We start from the raw sequence: 17051 nt of genomic DNA, 5'->3' as shown, positions 1-17051 counted from the left end.
ATGCTTAGCGATGCGACTGCCTAGCATTAAGCATGAGGAACTCAATTCTAATTGTTGATCCGCTGGACGACCTTTGGCTTTAGGCTTTCACGCAAAAAGCGTGTATTTGAACCATTGTTGCCAAACGTACTGTAATTACTGTTCAATACTATAACTTTGGTTCCGCAAAAAATATAAAACACTATCATTTTTGAAGGATTAAGACGAAAAAGGTTCTTTTACCATAATTTTCAGATATACCTACCATTGTTTTTACGTATTTATACTATAATCAGCAAAGGAAAAGGAAAAAATGGCAACACTGATGTGCTTGTATGTTGTCATAAGTTGACATCATACAAAAAATCATAACTTTGCGAATATGTTGAGATCAAAGAGATTAGACTGCGGAGAGTGAACATATCGTCATTTACGTACGAACACGTACAAAGCAATACGAAACTGAAAAAAAAGTCTGCTGGTATTACTGTAAGCTGCTACTTCACTATCGATTGCTTTTGTGTTGTAAAAAAACATGGCGGATATTGTTATTGTATTTTACAAAGATTTCAGATGTTATTCGGTAAAAAGTGTTGTAACCCAACATATAAGATTTGTTTTTCAAAGTAAAAAATATTACTACTAGTTAATGACATTCATTATTTAGATAAATTTATAATAGTTTTCAGAGTTAAATATATTTTGCCCTGCATCAAAGCGGAGGCATTCGTATGCATCCAAAATTTAATTTAGAATATTTAAATAATAAACTTTTAAATTTTTTTGTTAATAGCAACTGTATTTTTAGAGAATTAGATAATCACATGTATTATACTTCGCCATTAACAAACCACGTCACAAATTTAATGAAACTAGTTTCAAAAAAATATTTAGAAATAAGATATCATCATTTAGCAAAAAATGCAGAGCAACCAATCAACCATATTAGACAATATTTTAATAGATTAATTATACTTAGGAACCAATCAATAGTTTTTCAAAATATTATTTTCTCAACGCTGACTTTCATACATTATATTTCAAATAAAAACATTTTCGTTTTAAATAATCGATTTTTTTGTATGAATTAATATTATATATGCAGGGTTTCTCTAATAATATTATGTTAAATAAATAAAATATTGTAATTAACTATATAATCAAATTTTCAATATACCTACCTGTATTTTGTGTCTAATAGGTTTATATAAACAAGCAATTTTATAAACAATATGTCAAAAACGAACTCATGTTAAATTTTTATTTCATAAAATATTTTAAAAATACACATGTGTAAATAGGTAGGTACTATAATAAACTTTTTTTGTTTATAATTAACTATAAGTAATTATTTGTGTTTTTTATTTAACAGTTTTATCTCAACAATAATGCTATGTTATTTTATATAGAACAATATGTAAAAACAAGACCACATTTCTTATTCAAATATTTAACCATTTGCTATTAACTGATTTGTGTTTAATTTTTCAAAATATTGTGTTTTTTGTGTTATTAAAAATAAAATACTTACTTCCATTTGCATTATTCTTTCTTACCCTAAATCCTAATAAAGTTTTTATTGCGGAAACTTTTTATAATGAATATACGTTTATCATAAATTGGTTGTAAGCTGAAGTGTTGATAAAAAAAATATTCAGTGGGGCGTTTTTATGTCCGAGTATGGCCCATTTGCAGCAAAGTGTACCTAATTTCAGAGAGATACAACTTTGTCTCACAAAACGAGTACGCACTGACATTTGTGTGCTACCTCTGTGGGAGGAGTCCAATCTCTTTGGTTGAGATTCATATTGCGGAGTACATCGTGGAATTCTTAAAAAATCTACTTATACCTTATATGCCTTACCCGGAGGAGTTTCAGCACTATACTAGATCGAACCGGAGGGATTTGCGTGTGCCTAGCCGGTTTCACTGTGACATTTTATGTCATCAATTCTGTGATTTTGTTTTCTAATGTATTTAACCACGTTTTTATTAGCTCGTATTCTTGTTTGTCCGGTATTTAATACGATAAGATACATTGAAATTATTAAATAATTATTCATCGATCGTAAATACGTCATCGTCTTAACCGAGGTGTCAACTTGGACATGAAAAACAATTTTGACTTATATATTCAATTGTGATGTTAAAAATCTCGCTGAGAAGTTTGGACAAGCTGATGGTATCAGAATATTCGCTGAGGATGGCGGTTACAACAAAAGTAGAAGATCGCCAGCTTAAACTGATTAAGTGAAGAGTGCCTTGGGTTTTTGCTTATATGTATATATTATCATGCATGCTGCAGAGCATGGCCCCCACATCCTGAACCGAAAAGGAACCGAACTGAAAGATAAAGGCAGTGTGATGCTCTACAGTAGCGTTTTCCAATTGGTGTAAGTACGCGGTAAAATTAATGTGTATATTTAGTGTTTTTGTTGTATATTTTAATACATCCATTTGAATTAAGGAGTTGTCGAGTGTCGATACACAATTAAAATTTTTATCGTATAACCATATTTTTTGAATTAATAATATTATTGAAGGAAAATAGTGCCGCTGGCGACTTTTTTTTTTACTATTAAAGCAAATTTGTGCTGTGTGTTTATCTCACTTATCTGGTCGACTGACATCGCCGGGCCCCCAGGCTAGAGCCCTGTCAGCCCTCCCCTTGTAGGGGCCATGCTGCAGTTGGGAGACGTGTGGAAGGTGACATCAATATTATTTATTGGTTGGGTTACGACCCTAAACCCTCATATTTTCACGAAAGAAAATCGAAATTTTCTTTGTTTTATCGTCATCTTATTATTATAGTATTGTATTTGTTCGCTCTAATTATTACAAAGAACGGTATAAAAATCGTCTAAAACTTTGTTTATCTAAGCGCATCTGTAACTGAACAAGGGATTTGCGAACTATTATAATGTTATTCCATCCAAAGGAGTCAAACTATATGTGTGCCTTATATGCGTTTCCGGCGGGACTGACTGTAGAGTGTACAGTAAGCATGCAAGTAGCTAGTCTAGCCTGGTGTAGATACGGACAATTTTGTCTGATGTGGTTGTTTTTTCTGTGTGATTTTTCTGTGTCAATAATATTTACATCTACGAGGGATTGTGAATAATGTGCAGTATATGCACCTTCTTTTGCTTTCAACTAAATTTAATATCAACGACAAAATAAAAATTTCGTTACTTTCATATGTGATTTACAACAACTCCATTGTTGTAAATCACATATTGACTATATACATTTTCAAAGCATAATCCTGGACATTCCTTAAACGTTGTAGATACTCTATTTATACAATGTTGAAGCCTTATTTTCCTTTATATTTATTTTAAACATTTGATGACTGCATAAAGTATTTTTATTACATAAAATAGTATTCTTTTAAACCTCTCGCTCTAATGTTTTAGAATATAGTCATATTTCAGTACATGCATGTGCAGTGGTGTTAAGATTTTTTACAACTCCATTGTTGTAAATCACATATTGACTATATACATTTTCAAAGCATAATCCTGGACATTCCTTAAACGTTATAGATACTCTATTTATATAATGTTGTAGCCTTATTATCCTTTATATTTATTTTAAACATTTGATGACTGCATAAAGTATTTTTATTACATAAAATAGTATTCTTTTAAACCTCTCGCTCTAATGTTTTAGAATAAAGTCATATTTCAGTACATGCATGTGCAGTGGTGTTTAAGATTTTTTACATTTATTTATTGAAGTAGGGAGTAAAATGATGTTAACGCGCGTGTTTGAACATGTATCTAACCGATTTTTTTTTAAACGGTACATGTTGAAACATGCGCGTTAACATCATTTTACTCCCTACTTCAATTATAGTTTGTTAATTTATGGCCACGGCCGTATATTGTAGCTTAACCACTGGGGAATGCCAAAAGAAATGGCGTATTTAAAAAAAACATAGCTTATAATTAGTATCTTTAGAATTATCTTCAAATGTGTTAATCTTGCCCATTTTTTAAATAATAAAATGCCTAATTCTTGTCAAATTTGGGATCACAGAGATTATTAATATAATTTTTTATCGTAAATATTTCACTATAATAATGTCGACATAAATTATACTGATGGTTTTATAAATGCCTTTAAAAATTAATAAATGTAAAATGTAAAATAATAAATCTTAACACCACTGTACATGCATGTACTGAAATAATACTATATTCTAAAACATTAGAGCGAGAGGTTTAAAAGAATACTATTTTATGTAATAAAAATACTTTATGCAGTCATCAAATGTGTAAAATAAATATAAAGGATAATAAGGCTTCAAAATTATATAAATAGATTAACTACAACGTTTAAGGAATGTCCAGGATCATGCTTTGAAAATGCAATAAAAGCTCCATTTTGACTTACGCTGAGCATGTCCCCATGTAAATTACTCATTTCCTCATTAATAAAATCAGATTATAGATGATGTAGGTACCAACTACATCATCTATAATATGAGAAAGTATGTAGGTATGTATATCTAATAACTGATGTTTAAATCCCTCCACATAGAAAGTGTCGAGCCGCCACTGGCTGTAATGGACTCTAGCGAGACAGAATTATTTTTTCACGTCTTTGTTCTGTGATTGTAAGTCTCTCCAAATTATCAGCTGCCCAGCAGAGAAACCAAGTATTCGTCTTAAGCATTATTTCGAGAGCCTATCCTTGATGTGCAGCTCCTTCAAGACAGTGGCGTGAAGCGAGCATCTTCAAATCGCTTGTGACGCAGTTTAACCATCGCAACCTTGGCAGTCAAGGTCTTTATTTACCCTTAAGGGATACGTACTTCGCCCGCCTTATTGGTAGTTCCCCCTTCATTTTATATTCGTGGCCGATCCAGTGGCACATTTGTATTTATATAAATATATTAATAAATTATCATTTCATCCCTTGACATTATTACCATAAAAGCGTAACAAAGGAAGTTATAATATTTCTATTTAAAGAATCCGTAACAGAAATAAATATTTTTTTGAATGGTGGTTTAATTTTTAATCCACCAAGGGTTACGTTATGCGTTAATTTACCAATCGAAAGTTTATATATATATATGGCGCCTCCACCGAAAAATAGTTGTACATTATGGTGTGTATACCTATACCAGGGGTCGGCAGTTTGTCAAGTGAGAAGAGCCAAATTGTCAAGGAAACAGGATAACAAAGATACAAGAGAGCCGCATATATGTAATACATATACATATGTTAGTATATGGATATGGATTTTTAGGGGGGGAAATTTCATCGCTTTTGATAGCTTTACTATATCTGGCAAATAACTACTTATTTTAAATAATTGAATATATGATTGTAAATTTTCATCCGTTATTCTACATCTAATTATATTTTTTATTTGGTTCATAGATGACAATGTTTGTTCGCATATGTAGAGCCAATGATTGTGAAAATACTAAAACCTAGTTTTTTATCGCGTTATAGGTAATATGTTTCAGGCAAACTATTCCATATATCAAAGATTATTGTTTCTATTTTAGGCAGTTGTTTTATAGCTGTCCACTTGTGCTGAGAAATCAAATTGGATTTCTCTCTTTCGAGTCCTTCCAAGCGACTGGTCAGATCTGTGAATTTTTTGCTCTACAGTTCCTTGCTTTTTAAATCTATTAACTGCATCTGGCAGTGGCGAAGGGTGGAGGTAAGCTGTTAAGATCTACCATAAATAGTGCACACTAAACTTTGAGACTCATACGTATATGTTTTCATTGAAATATGATTACAATTTACAGATGGTGTTGGTTAGTTTTTAAAATTCAATTAAACCCTGCGAAAATCAAGCCATAATAGATAATAGGAAAAAAATACTCGTCTATCTATAAAATATCTAAAATTATGCAACTGAATCATACATAACTTTGGATATTTTATAGATAGACAACTATTTTGTATAATATATTATAGTTTGGTTTAGGCAGGGCTTAATGAATTAAAATATGTACAATGTGTGTAATATGTATTCATTATCCAAGGAAAATAACAAATTATTATAAATGAAAAAGTGTGCACAATTTTGTCGTATCGTCCAAAGTATATCAAAACTATTATGGCTTGGTTTAGGCAGGGATTAATTGATTTTTAAAAACTTGCCAACACCATCTGTAAATTGTAGTATTAGATGAATAAAAACAATTACTTATGACTAACAAAGTTTGAAGTGCACTATTTATGGCGCATCTCAACAGCCTACCTCCACCCTTCGCTACTGGCATCTGGAGTAAACCAGTATCTGTGTCGAACGGTGCCAAGTTGAAATTTTTATTTTGAGAGGACGTATGATAAAAGCCAGTGGAGCATAGACTATAGATACAGTGGAGTCTTATTAGCTCTGAACTGCCGTACGAGTCTAAAGTTTGTTCGGCGACTCTATCTCATAAACACATAAGTTATAAGGCTACTTGAGATGAGGTGATATTTGAGTTTAACAAAACAATGCAAACGTCTATGCAAAGAGCTGCTTCTGCCGACCCCTGACCTATACCTACTCCACTTGCAATGGGTATGAAGTATAGCTAAAAACTAATAACTCTTGAACATACATAATTTTGAATATAATAATTTTTAAATATTGGAGAAATCCACGACGTCGGTTAGTAATTGAAGTACCTAATAGGTATCTATTTTGATTAATAAAAACAAAAAACCGATTGCCAAAATTCAAGCTGCATCACTGCGTAGCATATAGGTAAATGCGATGGACGGGGCGTAAACCCAGGAGATGCAGGGTTCGATTCCCTGCCGGGGTGGCTTACTTTTTTCAAAAAGATTTTTTCTTTTGGTTATAATATATTTTCTCAGAAAGTGTTTTTCAAAATTATGTACGTTCAATAATCAGAATGGTATATTCTTAAATCTTGTGAATTATTCGTTGAATAAAAGAAATAGTTAATTATAATAACTCTTGAATTTAAATATTTAGTTTTTTAATAAAAAAACGATAATAATATTTTTAATGGAGTCGGAATCGAACCCAAAGCAATTTTTTTAAATGGAACCGAACCTGGAATCTATTAAAAAATTAGTGTTTCTATAAGATCTGATGAAATTATAAATATGTACCTACCTAGTAGTTACAGATATCAAGAAAGTACGCAACTTTTATTTTATATAAGGAAAACATGCAAGTAGTTTTTTTTTTAAATAATATGAATTTAGATTTCACTGTTAAATCATGTTAAAATCAGTGACATTCCATGGGACTAAGCAGGCCATGCGCTGCTCGGGTACAGAAAATTAAGGCAGATAGTTCCAATATTAGATTATACGTCTTTGATAGTAGACTCCTTGGACATGCTTTTTTATAGTGGAAGTATATATATGATATACTTACTTCGTCTTATATTAAAGATTTTCATTAAAGGTTATATACTTTGGTTACATGTAAATTGTACGTAAAATTCACCGTGGCACAGTTCGCCGTGGCACAGTTCGCCGTGAGCTTTCTTATCGAAAAGAGATGACTATATATTATATACTATACCGTCTCCAATTATTTTATTAGATTCAATATGAATATTAATTCAATTTTCATAGCTGATTTTGGCAAAATTCATCAATTCAAGAATGAAAACCTAACCTAACCTAATTCAACTTAACAAATAATCCAGTATATCGACTATTTTCAAAATTTGTTTGCTGCTGATTTCCTGTAAAGTGTAAACCGACAAGAACCGTGTTTTATTTAGACATGCATTTTATGTCAGTAATATACGACCCAAAGAAGTTGGACGGTCTTTAATATACGGCCATATATTTCCGACACAACATTTAACGGTGAAGTAGGATACGGCAAACTGCATGCGTATACGATATAATTTATAAAAATAAAAACATCTGAACGCATGGATTTATTTGAGGAAAAATAAAATTTGCTTGTTCGTTTTTTATGGTAGGGGGCCTCAAAATCAGTCATAGCGTCGAGCCGCTACGTCACTGGAACCTTTTGTCGGACGTAATGTACCGCCTCTACGTCATTCGAGAATTGATTACGACGTAGCTCAGCGACTTTTACTTATATAAGACAGAGTTATTTTATTTTATATTTCAACACAAATTGTGTTCGTAGTACATATTTACTCCTAATAACTTTTTTAAAGTGCTTAATTGTTATATTATATTTCTTTTACGAAAGAATAATTTAATTATTTCATTAGGGAAATCAAAAGAAATCGTAAAATAAAATTACGTGATTGCTAATGTTTAAAAAAATATCTTTTGTAATATTTATTTGCCGCGATTTTTCTCCCAATTGTTTATGTCTGACACCACTTAAATCTCTGACCGGCTACTAATATAATTTTGTACGAAATATTATTCCATCCAGTAGGTAGGTACTAACCAATCTTACAGCGATAATCCGCTACTACGGTTTGATGTTTTTCAAACCGTAGTAGCGGATGAGATAAACAATGGTTGTATCAAGGCTAGGGATTGCAATACCAAATGAAAATATCAATACCGGTTATTCGGTATTTCTTATTGAATACCGGTATTAATACCGCTATTTATTTAACATTAAAAAAACAGAAGAAGGTGCTTATCAATAAATATAGCTATTAAAATCTTTTTAAAATATTATTTTATAGCAAAACCTACATACATACATTTATTATGTTGACATTTAAAAATATGTATTGATCATAATTGTAGAACTAGTGATTTTTTTTTACAAATATTTTGAATATATTAATAATTTTAACTAAAGCCCTCAAAAGTTCATCAAGTGCAAATAAATCCGACTGCAGGAAATGTTTCTTAAATTCAACACTTATAGAATAATTTAACATTTTTGTCACGGATGTTTTCTATTTCGAAATAATATTATGATAATTCATCGCGACAATCACTTATATAAATATATTTGATGAAATTTGTTTTATTATTTTTTCATTTCTGTTGGATTCACTCAATATATTTGCAGAACATAACTTATAATTCATTTTCAAAATCGTAAACGAGTGTGCTTTCTTAATACCGATATTTCCGGTATTTTTGATTTTTAAAAGCGGTATTGATAAATACTGGAATACTGGTATTGCAATCCCTAATCAAGGCTGCATATACTCATACTGCTGCTATCTGCAACACACTTACCTACATATCACGAAGCACATTTTGGAAGTGGATCGTTCGACAACGCTTACGTGTAGGCGTATAGCTTTCTACCCGGATTTCACCTCACCATTCCACCCCTACTATCTGAATAAGAAGTAGCACCACTAAATTGGTTCTCTGCGTAAGTTTAATCAATATTCGTGAAGTAGTTTTTACGAAACATCGGAAAGTACTCCACACTTTTAGTAGTATGGATACTAGTGATAATTACGTTAATGTGATTGTCATAATGGTCTTATCGAAGATTTTAGAAATCGATAAATACGCACTTATGTATGTATAGGTGTCACTCACCTATAAGTTACAATGCCACAACATTCATAATTTAAACTCTTTATTTGTATGGCTTCGTTAACCTAGTAAATAGATAATATAACTATTAAACAAAACGGGATTCCCGCCAACATTCCGTGGAAAAGTGAAACTGAATAAAATAAACTATTAAAATTTTAAAATAATTACAAGATAAAAAGAACTTTTTATATTTTCTGTTGAATCATATAAACTTGACTTGACTAGCTTAAACGATCAAATTGATAGAAATACTGAATAAATATAGAATACTGAAATGTCATTTTGACATTTCATATTGATTTCCATAGTAACGCACGTATGTATTAATAATTTAGTTGCTAGGACTCCAGACCCCAAGCAACCAATAATAGTGTTTTTACGGATTTCTTCCGAAATAACTTTTCATACAAAACAGAATTAATTGAAAATGATTTCAACTCTACTTAAATATGGCTAAAAGTATTAAAAGAATGCATTGGCATCGTGTTCTGATATATTATAAAAGTTTCAAATGTCTAGCTAGTCGAGAAGTTAGTTAACAATCGATTGCAAGATTTGTACTGGATAAACAACCACCGGACGAACAAGAATACGACATAATAAAAACGTTGTAAAATAGCATCTTACCAGTTTTTATTATTAACAGCTAAACAATTATTGAACAAGAAAGCCAATATAAATATTTAGGAACATTGATTAATGACAAAATGGGCAAGCATTAAGAAATAAAAAAAAAACTAGAATTAAGATAGCAAATTTTATTAAAATGGGACACTTTCTTAGCAATCAAGACTTTTATTCCATTCATTTATTCGCTTTTATGTTCTCCCAATATCTATGGCGTAGAGATATGGACGCTAAGCCAGGAGGAAATATCATAGAAAGTCGACATTTTCGTAGATGTGGCTGTATGAAAAAATAGTGATAAAATATGTGGTCGTCGTCAAAACAAATGCAAAACAACTGAGAAGTGCTGTGTAGTATCAAATATCAAAATTAAGGATCAATGATGACCATGCCAGAGGACAGTGCCACATTTCGTGGCTTAAGAACTTCTGTGATTAGTATGAGTGCAGATCCGGGTAGCAGACGATAGACCAAAGATCACTCTAACGATGGCCGACCTGAAGAACATGATTGAGTTTAAAATTATCTTCGGCGCCTTGGATTCACAAGGGTCTCATAATATTATATAGATCCATTAAAATCCAGAATAAATAAATATTTTTCCCAAATTATCAGTTCTGTGTAAATTGTGGATGGTACAGTTCTACTGGCGCTTGGATATGAAAAATATTCGACCAATTATAAACATAATATTTTTGAGATAAATTTATACAAAAATAGTCAGTATAGTTATTAGGGTTCCACTTTAACTTTCATAGCAATGTTCACTTTTGTATTTCGTTTAGTTTTTGTTTACGTGAAGTTCAAACCATAATAACCAATTCATTTGTGTATTGCCGTAAAATATCATTAAATATATAAATAAACTCAATGAGTCATATATTTTGATCGTTTAAATTAAAATTAAGCACAAGTAAACGCACAATCAGAACCTCTAAAGTTTTGACGCTAGACCAGAGAACTAACAACATATTTACTACTCGTATATTTCAGTTTTTCGTAAAGGGATATGCGCATCTATTCTATACACAAGACTGCTTTCGGCCGCTACCTAGTATAAGAAAGTATCCAAGTGATGTATCTATAGTCTAAGATCCAAGTATTAGCACTTATTTTAACAATTACAATAAGTTAGTTGTAATTGTTACAATTAGTGCTATGTTTTAATAGCACCTCTCTTGGCTGTGATAAATTTTAGAGTGAGATATACAGCTTTGACAGTTCATATGGCTTACTTATTGTAATTGTTACAATAAGTGTTAATATTTCGATACTTTGCTACCCTAGGAAAGGCTGAAATGTGCTGGATAAGTAAAAATCCATAAACACTAAGGAAAAGCCCCAATCGAAGCTGGGTAGATATTATATTGAAGTTGTCGTATTTATTTTTATGAAAAATTTCCTAACCCTATCAGTTCATTTAATCGCAAACTATCATTTTGTTCTATCAAATGGTTTTAAATAACCACCCCTTCAGGCACATTCAATATCGCCCTATTAAGTAGACTTGCTTAATACTCCAATTCCAGTGTAGAGAAAGTTGTCGTCCAAGTTTTCACTTGCCTCACATGGGTTGAGTTTTTTTTTTCAAAATGCAACTTCCAAATAAAAGACTAATAATTAATGAAAAAACAAAATTTTTGAAAAAGCTCATCCGTTTAAATCTTATGCTTTGTCAAAATACAACTAAAACTGCAAAAAGCGTTCACACTCAGCAGCCTTTCTCGTAGTTTATTAATTCATTAAAATAATTAAAAGTATAAAACCTATTTTAAAATATGAAAATATATATTTAAAAAAATGTGTATGCGTTCCTAGTAATAAATGTACCTCTAGTAAAGCTAACATATCCACTTAATAGGCTTTCATCAAAAGAGCCTCTGTCAATTTAATTCTTCGGTAACGAACCCCGCTAATGATCAGGCAGCGTAACTCTCGCAAATCGCCGTAAATTTATTTCATCAAAACTCATATGACTGCAAGTACATACCGACCTACAACGAATTTTGTCGTTATATCAACATCATCATCAGATGCTGAACGGTCAAGCAGAGACTTCAATTATACACATGGCTGCACATTTTACGCTTGAAGTGGCTATGGGCTAATATTAATTTTTTTTAGACATCTTGCACAGTTGTTCACAAAATCATATTTTTATTTATAAACAAAAAAATATTATTAAGCATTTTAAACTCTTTTGAAATTAGAGGAAGTGTACATAATCGATGTTCACATATTAATGTTGTTGGTAAATTTAATTTATGGAAGTATGGACGCTAAACAAAGAGATGTCACGGATAGTTGAAGCTTTCGAGATGTGGCTGTATAGACGACCGGGTGACAAATGTTGAAGTTCTCAAAATCAAAATAGCAACACCAGACACCAACACAAATTTTGTCATTAACAGGGAACCAATCGAACGCGTGACACATTGTAAATATTTAGGTACATGGGTCAATGAGAAATGGGACCAGTCATAGGAAATAAAAACTAGAATTGAGATCGCAAGGGGTGCCTTTCTCAAAATGAGACGCTTCCTTAGCAATCGAGACCTTAACCTACGTCTGAGACTGCGTATGGTACGTTGTTATGTTCTCTCAATTCTTTTCTATGGTATGGACGTATGGACGCTAAACCAAGAGATGTCACGGAGACTTGAAGCTTTCGAGATGTGGCTGTATAGACGCATCCTCAAAATTCCTTGGACTGACCGGGTGACAAATGTTCAAGTTCTCAATCGAATGGGCAAGGACCGAGAAGTTCTACTTAGTATCAAAACCAGGAAACTACAGTACCTCTGCCACATAATGAGAGGACAAAAGTACAGTATTCCCAACTTGTCATTCAAGGAAAGATCAATAGTAAGCGTAGCAGAGGACGGCGCCGCATTTCGTGGTTTAAGAACCTCCGTGATTGATACAAGTGCAGCTCCACTGAACTGTTCCAGGTAGCAGATTACAAAGCTAAGATCGCTTTGATAGTGGCCGACCTCAGCTAGAGGATGGCACAATAAGAATAAGAAAGTAAATTTAATATTTTTTTAACATTCTGAAAAAAAATACTCTTCACTATGATAATATAATATATTGTAGTGTACCCAGCCACGCAGACTGTCAACTTCATCGGGATGTGAAATGTGACCGTGGCATTGGTAATCTATTTCACTCAACCAGCAAAGCTTCTCAGCCAATTAAATGAAATTCTTACTGATTAAAGCTATCTAATTTATTCGTAAAATGGAACATCTGCAAACGAAATGCTAAAAAATTTCCCATGACACATTATTGCACGTGCATAATGCGTGTTTCATTTTCGTAGGACACTCACACATTCAAAACCCTGCATCAAAATATAGTGTACTGAATATTGCCTATCGGAATTCTATTTATTATCTGTTCTGTGAGTTTAGTGGTATTTTCACATATATCAATATTTAAAACTAGTCGCATTCTTTTAACTACACTTCTTTAGTAGACAACGACGTATATTTTTTTGCGAAAAATCATATACTTAACAACTAATCCAGAGATTTTAACAAGATGTCGAGACCAAGGAATGGAACGGGATCCCGGGATTAAAAGGCCATGCCAGGCCGTTAAGAAGTTCAAAGTGTGAGTGAAGGAAACAATACAGGTTATTGGCGTGGATCAACAAGTTATTGTAAATGTTTGTTCTTCTCTCCCTGTGGCCGGCAGACTGTTATCCGGTCCAAACTTAGCCCCTGCAACAAACGGTGAACTTAGTTTACTTTGATTACTTACAACCAAAACTAACAAGCTATCTTAGGATCACTACACACGTAGTTAATTAAATTTCAACGTACTTACATACCAATAACTTAAAGTATAATATAATAACCACAAAGTGGATACGTTGATCACTTTCTCCATCGTAATATTGACGTGGAAAATATTGAATTTGGATTTATTTACATTAAAATTACTTATAGCATGAGTATATATTATATTGGTGTATATATATTTAATATTAAATGTGAAACTTTATAATACATTAATCTACAACAAAGCATAGCCGTGAGCTACGGGATGCTAAGACTATCAGGCGCGCATACAGAAAAATGGTTTGGGGGGGGAGGTTCATTTAAAAAAAATATGCATAATATTTTTAATGGTTTATCAAGCGGCGGGACGTGGCGGAGTGAACTGACCTATTATACCGCACTTTCCGGATACATTCTTCACACCCAGATACTCCACACATTGAGTCTGGCGATAAACTCGTGACCTACAAGTATCCGAACGTGGCTTAACAGCTATAATTATTTGGATCGTTAGTCTCTATTTGTATCTGCCATGTCTTTTAGAGATGTCGCATTAGTATGTTAAACCAAACATCGGATGCTCCAGATAGTTGCACCAACTTATGAATGTGACGGAATGCTGAGAGGAGTGGGAACAGCCCGTTGTGGAGGCTATTTGACAATCAAATCATTCGGATCATGATCCTCAATCATGAGGTTCTGACGAAGAAGAAGAACAACTAATATGCCAATTATACTTCTATTTTTTTTACAACGTTTTTATTAGGTCGTATTCTTATTTGCCCGGTACAAATCTTGCAATCGATTTTTAACTAACTCCCCGACTAGCTAGACATATGAAACTTTTGGAATATATCAGAACATGATGCCAATGGAATTTTTTAATACTTTTAGTCATCTTTAAGTAGAATTGAATTCATTTTCAGTTAATTCTGTTTTGTATGAAAAGTTATTTCGGAAGAAATCCTTAATCCATTCCACTATTATTGGTTGCTAGGGGTCTGGGGTCCTAGCAACTAAATTATTAATATATACGTGCGTTACTATGGAAATCAATATGAATGTCAAAATGACTTTTCAGTATTATTTATATCAAGTAATTTTTTTTTTGATCGTTTAAGCTAGTCAAGTCAAGTTTATATGATTCAACAGAATATTTAAAAACGTTGTATATAAAAAGTTATTTTTGTCTTGTAACTATCTATTTCTGAGGGGGTGAAGACCCGAAACCCCATCCCTCTTGTGTGCATGGTAATCTTAATTCAATACACCCTTATTTTACTTTACCTAGATTCGTGTGCTTCGGTGGTTGTTTTTTTCAGGCGACAATAAATATGAATATATTAATATGCAAAAGTTCACACAAGTTCAAGTCCCATACATGACCCATACACAAAATTTACATTGGAAAAGTAAAAGGTAGGAAGGTTTAGATGGTAATATTAAAAACACGTGACTTTCTCACAATATGACTGTAAAAAATCCTGGAATCGACATATGCGTGTCTGTAACACAACATTATAGTATATCGTAGATACAACTTTTCTTTAGGGGGCCTCCAAACCTGATAATAATATGAGCCTTTACCCTTTACGTACCTAATACCGCCGCCAGGAAGACGGTCCGATTGAACAGTATTGTGACAAAAATATTTGTCGATACTGGATACGTAGACGATTTGGATATTTTGTTGTAACATGGTTATATTTTGGTGAACGCTAAGGATAGGAGAATCTTGGTTTCCTTATCCCATTTGGGACGACTTTCCTCTATGTAGCTAAATTTTCGGGGGTAGGTACTATCACTCCCCTCCATTTTGGCGTGTCTTTGTGTACCTGGAGACGCCCGAATCGGTATCAAAGCCAACAAATAATAACGGCTGATTGCGAAAATAATTAAATAATGTATAATACCACTAATAAATAATATCTGACCGGCAACATTGTCCAAAAAAAAAAACACGTATGGCAACGTCGCATTGTGCACAGCTCGCGAGTCCAACGGTTTTTTTTTTTGGCGCGGAGAACGCTGCAAGCAGCTAAATCGAGAACGCGTACATTTCGCCCTCCGTAGAATAAAATTATTAAAAAATGTAACCATATAGTATATTAACGTAAATAAACTCGCCGCTTTCCATCATAATTCCGGTGTATCAATTATCTACCTCCAAATCCTAAAACGCAGACGATAAACAAGAAACTAAAAATAAAAGTGACAGTTGAGAAAATAAATCTCTTACCAAAATGGAGGGAAGTGATAGTACCTTTACCTAATTGAAATAAAATATCACTTAGAAACTCAACGTGGAACAGAAAATGATTGTAGGTATCTATCTATATATATGTCTAGTTTGATTCCAAGATTTGACAAGCTGAACCCCGAATCAAGTAACCCCCCCCCTCCCCTTGTGTGCGTGTCTGGAACTGACTAATCGTTTTACTAGGTACCAAATTCTCCGTATGCATGCGAAATTATTATTGTGTGTAACTGTTGTATTCCACCTGCGATTGCCGACCGGTTAACATAATATGTCAATTTATAATGTCATCGGTCTCGGCTTCAAATCTCGGGTCTATCAAATTCGTATGTTGTTTTTTCAATATGTGTTTTTCAACACGGATCTTATAGGTTGATGAAGTGGCTAATATCCATTTCTCGTATAACAAAAATCTGTTAATATTGTTATTCATAATTCGGCCTGGTAAAAATGGTCCTGGGTTACCGACCCGGCGCGCTCCGGTCCGCTACAGGCTACACCACACTGCGTACAGCATATTATTTTGTATAAATATAATCGTTAGATATGACTTTGGGTATATTAAAAAAAAATCGGTGTGTATACTTCTTTGGCGTAACAAAACAAAAACAAAACTTGTGATAACATAAATTCTTCGACTAGCTCTTAATTATCTTGTTAAATTACACACTCAAGAAAAAGGACCGCTTATTGGAACGCCGTTGGTTTATTTCTACACACTTTAGCTTATATTACTAAATTATATAATTATTTATCGTTGTTTTTATTTTTAAAGTAACAACTGCCACTATGACGTTTAATAGTTTGTTTACGTAAGGAATTGCGAATGGCCGACAATAATAAATTCGTTTCCTAGGCAACGGAACAATTCTTCGTACATATAATAATAAATTCGCTGCCTAGGTAACGGAACAATTCAAAACTATAATATTATATTGTATAATCGTCACGATT

The sequence above is a fragment of the Rhyacophila brunnea genome, unplaced genomic scaffold (assembly GCF_057557595.1).
Source record: "Rhyacophila brunnea isolate RB1 unplaced genomic scaffold, BYU_Rbru_1.0 scaffold_1, whole genome shotgun sequence".
NCBI lineage: Eukaryota > Metazoa > Arthropoda > Insecta > Trichoptera > Rhyacophilidae > Rhyacophila > Rhyacophila brunnea.
This window is presented reverse-complemented; position numbering follows the sequence as displayed.